We start from the raw sequence: 13,343 nt of genomic DNA, 5'->3' as shown, positions 1-13,343 counted from the left end.
GACCCAAGAGAGGCGTAGTCCATCGTCTGATTTTCCTGACCCCCACAGGGGGGGGAAGCCACAGAGGCGGCCCGTTAGAGAGAGGGGGGGGTCCCCTCCCGAGAGCAGTAGGGACAGGCCGCCGTGGCGCGATAGGACAAGTCCGTGTGCCCAGGGGGCAAGTGTAGGCTCAAGGCAGCATGAGTCTCAGTGGTCATGATCAGTGGCCTTCTGGTGTTGAAGGACGGTCCCCACCCTCAGTGCCAGAGGCGAGAAGCTGTGAGGCCTGCTCCTCTCGGTCGCCCTCGAGGGAGCGAATGTGAGCGATAATGTCCTGCTTGGTCTGCGAGGCAGAGAGGGCGTCCACAGGGGGGGACCGACGACGTTTACGCACAGTGGACCAGTCCGGGCGCGGAGGAGCCTTCTCTGGGCGGTGAGAGCGGGCTGGGCTGTGATCCGGGGACTCCGGCATCTCAAGCAGTTGCGCCGCTTCCTGGTAGGACCGGAGGGCCCTTCGCTTGCCCTCCCACTTGAAGATGAGGGCAAAAGGGTGGCCCCATTGATAGGAAATGTTGAGGGACCGGAGTCTCTCCGTGATCGGGCGGAAGACCTTCCTCCTGTGGAGCGTGGTGGGGGCCAGGTCCTGGAAGATCTGGATCTTGTGGCCTTCGTACCGCAGGTCCGGGGAATCCCTAGCCGCCTTGAGTATGGCCTCCTTCTCCGTGAAGTAATGAAGTCTGGCGACAATGTCGGGCAGGAGGCCGGCTTTACCCCCCGCTCCAAAGACTCGATGTGCGCGGTCCAGACGTGGTGGGGGAGCATCCTCCTCGCCCCACACCGCTTGCAGGAGTAGGGCCACATAGGCCATGGTATTAGTCCCCTCTTCTCCGAGTGGCACACCCCGTATGCGGAGGTTGTTGCGGCGCCCCCTGTTTTCCAAGTCCTCCTGCTTGATCTGGAGCTGGATATGTTGCTCTTCGAGGGTCGCCACTCTCTGCCAGATCTGCTCCAGGTCTTCGGTGCGGGAATCGACCGTCTTCTCCAGGCCATCAACCCGGTCGCCGAGGTCGGTGACCTCCTTGCGCAGTTCTTTGACGCATGTGTGGACCTCCGTCCTGAGGGACCCAATTTCGGACTTAAGATCTGCCATGAAGGAGGACATGAAGGCCTGAGTCACCGGAGGGGAGTCGGCCGGCGGCGGGGGCTTCCCCCCTGATGGTGGGGGGCCCCCGGAAGATGGCGACGAACCCGCCTTACCCCACATGGAAGCCACTGATGTACCTCTGGTCGTCGTTGGGGGGGGTCCGGCTTGGTCCCTTTGCCCCGGGTCATAGTCCACTCAGGATGTCCAGGGATAGTGAGAGGTAGGGCAGGCTGCTGCGTGGAGCCTCCGGACCGTGATGAAGGAGAGTCCGAGGGAGGTCGCACCAGTGCCCCGGCGGCCAAGCAGTCCAGGTCCCACGATCAGTGGTCCAAGGCCGGAAAGCAGAAGATGGCGGGGCAAGGGACGACTTCCACAAGCCCGAGGCAGGGCAGGGCCGGCTCGTTGGTGGTAGGCTAGGCTCGCCCGAGCAGCAGGGGTCCAGGACGCTGGGGGGTCGCTTGTGCAGGCGAGGTGGCCCAGCCGGGGAGGCGGGGAAGTGCGCAGGCAGAGGGGGCGGCGGAGGGCCGCCGCCGGCGGATGTCCCACAATGAGCAGGGCCCAGGGCCCACAGGCAGAGAGCCTCCGAAGGCTTGTGGCGAAGCTCAACCTCCTGGTCCCGCCTGAGTCAGGGCCGCTCCCAGTACGGGGCCCGCGTGGTTCCACAGCCGTGACTGGAGAGTGCGACCAAGAGGGTCCCCCAAGCGCGCCACCGACCCAGCAATAGGTGGTCTACGGTCGGGGGCGCAGGTTGCTAGGCAGAAGATGGCTGAGGCCCCCAGGCAATGGTCCACCGGGCCCGGCAGGGCTGTATGGGATGAGCGGCCAGGAGCCGAGTCTTGCAGCGCTGGGGCCCTCCAAGGCCCGGGCTTCACCCACACTCGATCTTCAATCAGCCCCCCAGCCCGCCGCCGACGTGTCCAGGGTAGCAAGGAGCGCAGGCAGGGATCGCGTGCACAGGGGAGCCAGTCCACTACCCCCAGATGCGTCGCAGCTGAGAGCCCACCGAGGAGAGAAGATGGTGGGCAGATCCGCATTTGGGCCCCCAATCGCCGGGCCCCTCCGGGGAAAGACAGGGGGAGGGGGGCGGCGCGCTGCAGCTCACCAGGTAGGTCCCTCGACGGGTGTGGAAGCCGTGGTCAGCTCTCGTGGGGGGGGGCCTCCGGCGGTCTCTCCGGGTCAGGCCTGGTGTTCCCGCCAAAGCCGGGGCCTCCCGTAGCCGTGGCGTCCAGGCAGTCACTGCGTCCTTCGCCGGAGGCAGTCCGGCACCAGCAGCCTCAGAGTCGCTGTGCAGGCAGCCGGTGGGGTCCGCTGGAGGGACACAGCCGCTGGTGGGGTTTGGGGGCCTCCGGTGTCCCTCCCAGACCGCCTCTCCGGCCCACTCCGCGGGTATCAGGACAGGCGTCCCGCCGGCAAACCCCGTGGCAAGATGGCGGCCAGAGGCCGATCGCGGAGGTCCCCGGGCTCCGATCGCCGATAGCGTGGGCTTCAACGGCTGCAGTTCGCCACTGGAGGGGATCGCTAGCAGAGCGGCAGAGGCCAGGGGATCCCCAGGGGTAGAAACCCCCCGGAACTTCGCTTAATCAGGCTTAATAGAGCAGCGGGGCGACGGAGCTCACACGAGACGCGTCTGCTCACATCGCTGTCTCGGCCACGCCGCTTATGTGCTTTTCTCTCTGTACTCTCCTTTTCATGCAGCGTCATTGCAAAGTATTAAAGAAAGTATATGGTTGATTTTGAAAATCTTCCTTACGGTGAGAGACAGAGTTTGTTCTGTGCTGTGTGAGTGGTTCACATGAATTTTACTTTAAGATAAAAATGTAAAAGACATCCAGATTCTGTGATCATTTCTAATGTGTAAGTACACTAAAAGCTTATGTCATTTCACCATCAACTAGTTCTAACTAAAATGGCCCAAGAACTTTTGATAAGTGAAAGGTTAGTTAGGGACTAGAGATAACTAACCTTGAGAATTACAAAAACATGACCCCAGCGAATTTACCAGTTTGTTGTGAATGAATCTATGGGCCCAGGTGAGTATGTGGTGTTAGATTATCTGTTGCTGGTAACGCTCTGGATCACCTGTAATCATCCAAACTAGAAGGTTGAGTGCACCTGACTCCGCTAAGGTATGTTCTACCGATTCAACTCCTCTTAACAGACCTTGTTATGACTTGATAAAAAATTGAATTTATATCATCATCTCCAACACTGATGGAAACAAAACATGACTCGTACAAAGCGGAGTCACTAACGCTGTCACTTCTGGCTCCTCATTTGAAGCAACATTCTCTGAATCATAGCAAAGGGAGAACAAGCATAACCTGTCATTCCTCTGCAATCTTGACTGACTGCATCCACCACTACTGCCCTTGGATCTGCCACTACATTGTCTTCCCCAGGCAAATACTGTGCTTTTAATCTTTTTTTCTCCAACCTTAATTCCCACCTTCTTTTGCAATTTCTGCCAATTATCTCGATGTGCTTCCTCCCATATTCTTAATTTAAGTTACAGGTGTGACACTGTCTATCCTTAACAGAACTGACCCTCCTTGGATGTGGGTTAAAGCAGTAACAGAGGAAGCAGGTGTGACTCTATCTATGGCTAAAGCATAATCTATAAAAGGGGCAAAGACCTCAAAAGTTATTTGTGCTATAGGTAGGGTAAATTAAATTATGAAGGCAGTGGATGTTGTTCATTCTCAGCAAAACAGACACACCTATATCTTTGAAAGCAATCAGACTCCTGTCATTCCTATAAAATGTATATGCTCTTCCTCCACATGCTCTTATTTCTCCTCTACACTCCATCTCAATCAGTTTCCTGGTCCAGATGACAAAAGGACAATCACATCTCTCAAAGTCAAGTCTTGCTTCCTTAAAATAAGTTTCATCTCCTTTTTTTAAATCTTTTTGACTTTTTTCTCTGCCAGTTGCAACTCTAACTTCACAATCATGAACCCTAAAAGCTCCAGGGGGCATATTACCAACGTTAAGCGATTTTTAACGCTAACGATGCTTAGCAACGAATTATTTAACGCTAAGCATCGCCGGAAATTATCGCAGAGATAACTTGCTATTAGCAAGGTTTATCTCAGAAGTGATAAAAATCCTCACGCTAACTGCCAATTGAGAGATTATCGCTGGAAAACCAACGATAATCTCTCAAAGTTTGGCGTTAGCTTGATGATAGGGGCTCACAAACTTAGCCATGATATCCACCTTCCATAGGATATCATGGCTAAGTCAGGAAAATACCAGGTGTAAAAAAAGCAGTGCTAACCGCGGTTAGAGCTGCTTTTTTTTATCACTAACAGGGTTAGCGAAATCCTTGATAATAGGAGAAATGTCGCTTAACAACATTTCTCCTATTATTTTTCTCTGGAACGCCCCCTTTGCATCTCATTAGAGATGCAAGGGGAAGCGTAGAGAAAAAGGGTGCTAACATGTGAATTTGCGTGTTAGCACCCTGTTCCTGATAGGGAGATAATTTTATCTCTGCTTTCTTGGCTTTTAAAGCCAAAAAAGTGGAGATAAATCCCTTGATAATATGCCCCCTTGTGATAGTTTTAAATTTAACTTCTCTAGAATGAGAATGAATCCCAAAGATTCAAACTACTCCGCCACAAAAAACAACTGAGATCTTAACACATCCACATCCTGATTCATAATCAAGATGCCTTCCAAATATATAAACAATCTTTATCTCCTCTCTCTCAGAAATGCAATTACTGGCCTAAGCACCTTCGTAAAACACCAAGGGGCCGGTGAAAAACCACGTGGAAGACATTGGAACGGATATCACTCACACTTCCGCCTGAAATGAAGATAGCTCTGCCTCTCCAATGCTATTAGTACAGTGACATAATCATCTTTCAGATCTATTTTCAACAACCAATCCATCGCCTGTAACATTGTAACGTTTTGAAATGTCCGTAAATCACAACATCATTTAGCTGTTTTAAATCAATCGTTGGTCTGCAACCTTTGTCCTTCTTTCCACTAAATGCAAAGGGACAGATTTACTAAGAAAAGACAACTTGCGGCGCTGTGTTACATGACAGGGAGAGAGCAGAAATGCAACATATCTATTAAGATATGATCAGGGGCGTAGCTAGAGCTTGTGGCGCCCGGGGCTATCCCTCAGATTTCCGCCCCTTGGGGGGGTGGGGAGTGGGGTGCTGGGGAAAAAGGACGGTGAGCACTTGAAAGATGTCTGGGAAACACATAGTATTGCTGCTAATAGTTACCTCAATCATGCAAGTTACATGCACATACATGACCCGGTCAAAGGCTACACGGTTGAATACACCGGTGACTGGCAGTACAAAAGAGAACACACAGACTGCATGATCTATCTGGGTACTCAGAAAAACCGCATGTGACACAGACCATCCATGTATCTCATACATCTTTATGGAATAACAAGGATGCAGACAGGCCATATGTGTATATAGTACCTCTTCATTGAATAACAAGGGCTTAAACAGGCCATCTGTGTATCTCGTCATACCTCTTCATTGAATAACAAGGGCGCAGACAGGCCATAGGTGTATCTCATACCTCTTTATTCAATAACACGGGTGCAGACATGCTATCCATGTATCTCTTTATTGAATAACAAACACGCTCACAGGCCACCCATGTCCCTCATAACTCTTCAATGAATAACAAGGGCGCAGACATAACTACCTAATCTGGTTAACAAGTACAAACTCTTTAAACATCCTGATACACTGACATCCCTGCAGCATCCGTTTTAGGTCCGTAAAAACCTATATTTAAAGTAAATTTGATCTGTAGCCGAATAAGTGAGCCATTGAGAGCCTAGTTAGTAGAAAAATACTGCCCATGAAGTAGCAGACCACAAACTGCCTTCCAGTGACTCTCTGCTTGTCACGACACTGCACTTCCTCATGACTAAGGCCTTATAATTCCTATAATTCCACGAGTCATTGACTTGGCCCTTTTCTGCCCATCACCTACTTGCGACCATCGATTTGTGGTTAAGTAAAAAAAATATATTTCAGCACTGCATGTCACACCAGCAAAAATCTACCCTACAAAGAAAAATTAACCACCAGGAAAAGGCTATGTCCAAGCAAATTCAACATGTTGTATACCAAAGCGTTGTAGTGAAGCTTTACGTCCTTTATAGACAAAACAGCGAGCAACATGAGACAACCGAGAGATTTACTAATCTCTTGTACAGGAGCTCACGTGATGTAAAGTGGTCCTAATCAAGGAGAAGAGGTGCGAATTGTGGCCTCAATTTCCCTGCACTATAAAAATTTTCAGCAAAAAGCAGACACGAGCACACCACAAAACAACTGTGCTTCACGTTGCATCAAACTCCTGTTAATGTGTGGCAAGTGGGAGTAATAGTGAAGAAACACTGCTGTCAACTCCTATCCCTCAAAAAGCCACATACACTAATATTGCGCTAACAAATGATGGACGGAATGCTGAATAAATCCAAACACTCACGCCCAGTCAAGAGATCTGGGTTAAATCCATCATTCTTTTGCTCATCTTGCCACCCCAGTTCAGACCAAGCCATATGCAAATCAATCTTTACCCTGCTCCTCATGGGAACAGTCCAGCCCAAACTGCCAAGCCAAGTCCACCCTGGACCAGAAACAAGTCTCCTGGGACCAGTTTCAGGGTATCCCCCTCATCCACCATGCTAGCTAGAATCCAGTGGCACATCGAGCATGGGAACCACGGCTGAGCATATCCATCCACTTAGGGCGAAAAATCAGTCCTGCGCAAATTAACAAATCCAAACATTCACTTTCACCCCTAGTAATATATACTAATTTAGCGCATCATGGCTTTCTGTGACCTCCTGGCAGCAAAAGAAAGCAGGCGCAAAAAATGGGCATTATGTGCAAAGTTTCTGCAAAGTAACACATTGTGAGATTTATGCAAAGGTGATGGCATTTAGAAATTTGCACTGGAGACGGACACTCGAGTACTTAAGCTGGGCAAGAACTGTTAACTTACCTTCCTTGCGATGTAGAACAACGCTGAAACTTACTCAAAAACTGTGGGGCATATTATCAAGGGGGTTTATCTCCGCTTTTTTGGCTTTAAAAGCCAAGAAAGCGGAGATAAAATGATCTCCCCATTACCTAGCTGTCTCTAACACCAGTTAGCGACAGCTAGTAGGAGATAGCGACCATTTTGGGCCCCACTTTGCATATCAGTGATATTTATCACTAATGACATGCAAAGTGGGCGTGCCAAGATGTTAGCGACTGGAAAGAGTCGCTAACATCGCTATCTCCTATTACCAACTTTTGGAGATATTCGCGCTAAGAGCGAATATCTACAAAAGCTAACACCTGCCCCTGAGCAGTTCTTGGCCATGTTATCCAATGGGAGGTGGATAACATGGCTAAGAGCATTAGCTCGGTAATGCATGAATATCGCTGACTTTTCAGCGATATTCATGCATTGCGGCGATTTTTATCGCATTTGCGATAAACCTTGGTAATACCAAGGTTTATTTGCGGTAAAAATCGCCGCAGCTCAGCGATAAATTTTTGTCTCTAACCAAGCATTAGTGATAATTATCGCTATTGCTTGGTAATATGCCCCTGTTTTTTGTGCAAGCGTCACCGATGAGATCATCAGCACACAACTTTTTATAAATAGGGCAGTGTGCAATCTTTTACCCTTCATGCAACACAGCGCACAGAATTTGGACCAAGGTCATAAATCACAATTACAGTAGTCGCCGCCGCCGGCCCAGTAGTTTAAAAGTGCAAAGCCGGGAATAGCAGATGAATTTTGTATTTGAAAGACCTGGCAGACTGTTGCCTTCAAAGCGCGCTGTACTCAACACTAAGCCCGATTCCAAAATGGCATCGGAATTTGTAAAATACATTGGTTTAGGTCGGGGCTTGAGCTGTGCATTGTGTGATCCAACAGTTGGATCACAATGTACAGCTCAAACCCGGGCCTAAACGGTCATCGTTGTGATGGAGTAACCCGTCCGCAGATATCTAAATCAGGCCCGTAGTCTTTTAGGTTGTCATTTCAGGGATGGAAGGTGGAGGTCCATACCTTCAAAATATATCGCTGGACACTGGCCTGGTGCAAGGCAGGTTAGTAAATGAGCTGTGCAAATTTAGGTGTTCCCTCTAAAAATGGAAAGTTTTCTTGTGTGCAGACACTAGTAACCAAACTGGAAGTATGAGTCCGTTTTTGAAAATGAGAATCTAAAGTAGACGTTGGCACAGCTTACCTAGATGTGTATCTACCAAACCACTCCAAGCTGGGATCTAAAAAAAGACAACCAATAGTATTTGGTTTTACATGGTTGCAAGCAGTTAGGTATTCGAAGCTGGTGTTAATTTTAATCCCTCTGTCATAATACATTGCAATTACAAAACATATATCAGTGAAAGTAACGCATCTGCTATTTTACCTCTCTGAATGAACTCATTTTTGTTTACCTGCATTTTTTACCAGCATGAGGGCACCACATGCTTTGGTGCAAAATGCAGTTAACTTAGACTTTATATACTGCAGTGGTACTTTCCTGCCTGGTAGCGATGGCCTTTGTACCATTTATATTGTATTATTTGGTAATTGCATCTTTTGTTAATTTTCCTAATGGTGACCTTGGCTTTATAACCTCAGCAGACGCTTTGTCCTCTTTCTATTTTCTAGTTAAGTTCGTAAGGGAGCTTTCCCCCAAACCCTCCCACTCCCCCACCCTCACCCCCCCTCCGATAGTACAACTTCTGCGTCGTAGGTTGGGGGAGAATTATTTTACGCAGGAGAAATAAAATGCCTCTCCTTCGGTAAATGTTTCCCTATATTCTTCAACCCCTGACCCAAAAGGAAAAGTGAGAACTGGACTGGTACATTTAGAGACTAACGAACTGCCCCAAGCCTTTAACTAGACTCTCCATTAGAAAGGTAATGGGCTATCATGCGTTATTACTACCAATAAAGCTTTGTATATCAATTAAATGCCTCCTGGGTAATATGCTTTGTAGTTAAGGGAATATAAACCACTAATTTAGTGGAAGGGGAAAAATTGAGACAAAGGCAGAGATTGGTGGCTCTCACCTTTGTATTATAGCAGAACAGTCCCGTTAATGGTAAGAAAAATGACTTCCACAGTGTACTGCCCTAGTTTTACAGTGTAACGCTTAATATGTTTGTAATTGCGCCTACCTTGAGCATTTCTTCTGTCTAAATTCCACTGTGCCGGACATACTTCTATATTGAACCTACTCCTACCGAGTTAGACCCCAAGGCCGGTGCTCCGTTGCATGGAGACATCCTGTTTGGAATGCCATTTTTTCTTCGCTCCATCACTGTCTCCGATGCCATTTTGGGGGGCATTAGCAGACCAGTCTGTCGTCGAGCAGAGTGCCGGCCGCCCGCAGGCGCAGCCCACAGAGAGACAGTACTGAGTACTGTAAAGCTGAGCAACACAGGTCAGCTGAGTAGGGCCAGGCCAGGCAAAATTAATGGTGGTCATCTCCACACTCCTCGACACGACGGGAGGGGCAGTGGGGTGAGCGCACAGCGCAGCGCGTAACGGGTGACGCTGGCTGGCTTACGCGGCGGCGAGAGTGTAATAATGCTGAATAATCACATACAGCAGGTAGGTGTGGTGGAACTCTCGTTTATTTAATTACAAAGGTACGAATTCCGAGGAGCGCCGGCCGGCGCTCTGCTCAGTGTAATTCCCGGCGCGCTAATGGATGCGCGCGCATCCGGCGCCAACATGGCCGCCATACGTCACGTCAACGTTACGTGCGTAAGCTAGAACGCTACATATCTCCCCCTTTTACCAAAGTCTTAAGCAGTCACTACACATCGTTGTCCAGTTCAAAGTCTCGAAATCTGGAGGGCCTTACCACCTGCCTGCCGCTCCTGGTAACCCTACTGGTGTTCTCTTGAGTCCCTTGGTACTGCATTCTCGTTCCTTCCATTTCTTCACTCACCGCTCCATTACCGTTCATGTTTTCTCCCGACTGGTCCATCTCAGCTCCTTGAGTCTCACTCACTTCTTACCTTTCTCTCGCCTTCGCTGCACTTGCTCCATCGCATTGCTCACTTCCACTTTGCCTACTTTCCACGTTCCATTCATCCATGTCTTCACCTTCCGTTCCAAGTCGTTCCCACCTCAATACCTTGTTGCACCGGGCCATGCGGTCCTGCGACCACACGTTACCATCACTCAGCAGGGCCGCTCGATCGTACACTTCCTTGACTTGCATAGGCTTGCTATACTTGCTGTCTCCTTTCTTTTGTAGAGTGGCTAGCTTTACTCTCACCCACTCTCCCTTTTCCAGGCCAGTCTCTTTCACATTCCTCCGTTTGTTGTAGTGGTTGGTGTAGATTGTTTGTGCTCTTTCCAGGTTGGCCTGTACCACTACCGGAGACCACTCACTGGTGACAACCTTTTCCTTCCAGATCCTGTTGTCGTGCGTGAAGGGTTCACGTCCTCTCAATATTTGAAACGGGCTGTACCCCGTGCCTGTGGGGGTTATTCTCAAAGCCCACACCATGTTCTCTAGCGCTTTTTCCCAGTCCTTGTTGCTGGATATGGCGGCTTGTATGGCTCCCATCACTACCCTGTTAAATCGCTCCACTAGGCCATTACCAGCTGGGTGGTAAATCGCCGTGTGTCTGATGGTGATTCCATTTCTTGACATGAATTGGTTCCATCTCTCCGACGTGAACTGTGGCCCATTGTCGCTTAGGATGGATTTGGGGATTCCTTCCCTTGTGAAAGTTTCGGACAGGAACTTCACGATATTCTCCGTGTCCATGGACTCGCCCACCTTTAGCTCTGGCCACTTGGAGTATCGATCTATGAGGACACACACATACTTCTGCATGCCCTGGTCATCTAGCACCGGTCCTAAAATGTCTATGGACAGCTCTTCCCACGGATTGGAGGGGGAATCAAACTTTCCAAGATCTGGACGTAGTGGTTTCAATGTTTTGTCGGCTCCTTGACATTGTGGATACTCCCTGACGTGCCTCTCCGCTCTTATGTCCATACCTGGCCACCAGTAATTTTGTTTCGATCTGGCCTTGAGTTTTCCTATGCCCAAATGGCCTTCATGTAGCAAGTCCAATAACTTGTTGGTGAGATTCCTTGGGGGGATCACCTTGTCTCCTCTATAGATGAATATCCCCTTGTCTCCTACTGACAGTTCCTCCTTCACTTCATAATATGGCCTAAGGCTCATTTTCACATTTCTCTTGTCTGGCCATCCTTGTATGATGTGCGTCTTCACTTCCTTGATGTCGGTATCTTCCTCATATGCTTCAGTCCATTCTTGTTGGCTGATTAGTTTCTCCTGGTCTTCTATGAGAGCTACCATCTCCCCTCTGTCTGCAGGGTCTTCCTCTCCAGGCTCCATGGCCGCTGCTCTACTCAGGTAGTCCGCTACTCGGTTCCGGTTCCCAGGGATGTATTCTACGTCGTACCTGAACTCAAGCAACTTTAAGGACATTTTGGATATCCTGGGGGTGGCACTGGCGTGTCCGCACGATGTTAATACTTTTACCAATGGCTTGTGGTCTGTCTTGAGCAGAAATCGGGTACCCCACAGGAATTGCCGGAACCTCGCCATGGCCCACACCACCGCTAGCATCTCCTTCTCGATCACGCTGTATTTGCTTTCGGTATCCGTCAATGCCCTGGATGCGAAACTGATTGTCTCCATGTCCCCTCTTCCACGGTCTTGCATGAGCACAGCGCCCAGCCCTTTGTCACTGGCGTCGGTCGTGAGCACAGTGGTGCCCTGTGGGTCGTAACCTTTGAGCGGTATGGCTCCTGTGACATCCTTTTTGATGGTTTCGAACTCTGCTTGGGCTTCCGGTGTCCACTGAAACGCCGTGCTCTCCCTGGTCAGCAACCTCATGTTGTAGGTCTTTGAGGCAAAGTGTACCACAAATTTACTATAGTACTCCGCCATTCCCAAGAACGACCTGACTCCTTCCTTGTTCTTGGGGGGCGGTGCTTCGGCGATGGCCTTTACGTTCTCCGCCTTTGGTGTGACCCCTTGTTGTCCTATTTCATGGCCTAGATATGTGACCGATTGTAGGCCCAACCGACATTTTGTCCATTCTGCTGTAAGGCCCTTGACTTCCAGTGTTTGTAGCACTTTTTCTAACTTCCGGTCATGATCCATCCTATCACACCCCATCACCAGGATGTCATCCTGGAAGTACTGGACACCCTCGCAGTCTCTGAATAGTTGGTGCATCATTTTCTGAAAGACTGCAGCCGCTGAGGCCAGCCCGAACGGCATACGACAGAACCGGTAGCACCCGAACGGGGTGATGAACGATGTGAGGCTTTTGCTGTCCGGATGCAGTGCTATTTGGTGGTAGGCCGAGGTCAAGTCAATAGTGGAGTACCACCTTACTCCTCTGGTCTTGGCCAGCAGCTCCTCGATTCTGGGAAGGGGAAATTTCTCCACTACGATGTTTTTATTCAGTTCTCTCAGGTCCACACAGAGCCTGACCTTCCCATTGGGCTTCATTACGACTACTAAGGGCGCCAGCCATTCAGCGCAGGTGATTGGCTCTATTATGCCCTTCCTCTCCAATTCTTGGAGTTCCGTCTGGACTGCTTCTCTCACTGCTATTGGTACGTTCCTCACTTTGTGTGCCACTGGGATGGCTCCTTCCTTGAGCACGATCTTGTGTTGGAACTTCTCCATTCTACCCACTGTGCCTCCGAACACCTTCGGGTAGTTCTCCTTCCATTTGTTCATGTCCGGCCATTCCTCCTGTTCTGTGAGTAGAATTTGTTCCTTCCCTCCGGGTCTAGTTTTATTCCCAGGTCGCCCTGGTCTAGCCATCCTAGGACGGAGGGTCCTTTTTCCGCGACGTATAGTTTGCACCACGCCGATCGGCCTCTAAACTCAAACAACAGGCGTCGGAATCCCAACATGGGAATGCGATCACCATTGTAGGTGACCGGCCGAATGTCTAATTTCTCCAATTCTGGGCCCAACTGGGGTTGGAACTCTACTTCCCATACTGCCCGTTGTACAATGGTAAATGGAGATCCGGTGTCTGCCACCACTGTGATGGTGATGCCGCCCATGGACATGTCTAGGACAGGTTTGGTCGACCTCTTCCCATCCACGCTCAGTACCTGGTCGTATATGCATAAGACGGTGACCACTTCTTCTTCTGTGACTTCCTCCAGGTCTTCTTCACCTTGACC

This window comes from Lissotriton vulgaris, chromosome 2_1 (assembly GCF_964263255.1).
Source record: "Lissotriton vulgaris chromosome 2_1, aLisVul1.2, whole genome shotgun sequence".
Classification (NCBI taxonomy): Eukaryota; Metazoa; Chordata; class Amphibia; order Caudata; family Salamandridae; genus Lissotriton; species Lissotriton vulgaris.
The sequence above is the reverse complement of the archived record's forward strand: the minus strand, read 5'-3'. Positions refer to the sequence as shown.